Source organism: Buceros rhinoceros, unplaced genomic scaffold (genome assembly GCF_000710305.1).
Source record: "Buceros rhinoceros silvestris isolate BGI_N320 unplaced genomic scaffold, ASM71030v1 scaffold27050, whole genome shotgun sequence".
Lineage (NCBI taxonomy): Eukaryota > Metazoa > Chordata > Aves > Bucerotiformes > Bucerotidae > Buceros > Buceros rhinoceros.
This window is the reverse complement of record NW_010388617.1, coordinates 109,188-110,227: the sequence shown is the minus strand read 5'-3', so window position 1 is coordinate 110,227 and position 1,040 is coordinate 109,188.

Here is a 1,040-nt window from a genome sequence, read left to right as displayed (position 1 = left end):
CCTGTGCTCTAGGTTCGTTACAGTCCATTCATTAACGAGAGCCCGCAGCGGCCCTGGGCCACAGTCCTGCCCACCCACAGCGACGGCGCAGGCAAACGGCGTGCAGGAAGGTGGCAGTGCACTCGATTCAGGGGAAACAAGCGCTGGAGCTCCCTTGGTTTTCCCAGTTGTCCCATTTCCACCTCTAAGTGTTTTCCTGGGCTCCAGGCAGAGCCCTCGTTGCCCCTCCTTGTCCTGCAGCTCCCTCCCGCAGCGATGGAATCGCATCCACGTGCCATCAACCAACAGCTGAATGATGGAGCCAGGAATGACCAAACCCAAATCCTGTGGATTCAGGATGCTCCTTCGGGAAGACTTGAATTTATGGAAAACTATTAATGATTTAAATTTATGTGCTGAATATCACCAAATCATCTCCAGGTTGTGAACCTGAGGAGTGGTCTCAGCCACTGTGGCGGGGGGGTTGTCCTGGTGCGAGTGGCCGGCCCAGCCCGACCCATGACAGGGCTGCAAACAGCCAGAGCCCAAGGAACTTGCAGCCAGCGTGGAAGGGTCACCTCCCCAATGGCGGCTGAAGAAACCCCGTGGTGGGGCCGAGGCTGAGGCTGTGGCTCGCGGCGACCCGGCACACCAGCTCCAGGGCCAGGGCTCGGCCAGACTGGGCTGCTCACAGATGCCATATAGCCAAAAAAAAGGGAAAAAGGGAAGAAATCCGAACAATTAAAAAGCTGGTGGGACGTAACAACATGGGGGCTCATTCCCACTGTACCAGTTTAGTGACTCTCTAGTGATTTAACTGGTCTGTCGGGGTACTGGGTGTCCCCTTTCCCTCTGGAGCAAAGGAGGCTCCGGGGAGACCTTCTGGCTCTGACAACTCCCTGACAGGAGGCTGGAGCGAGGTGGGGTCTCTGCTCCCCAGGAACAAGTGACAGGACGAGAGGAACCGGCCTCCAGTTGCACCAGGGGAGGTTGAGGTTGTCCCTGAGGAGCCATTTCTGTCCCGTTGGGGTTGTGCAGGCATGTCCCCGGCTGGCCAGGGC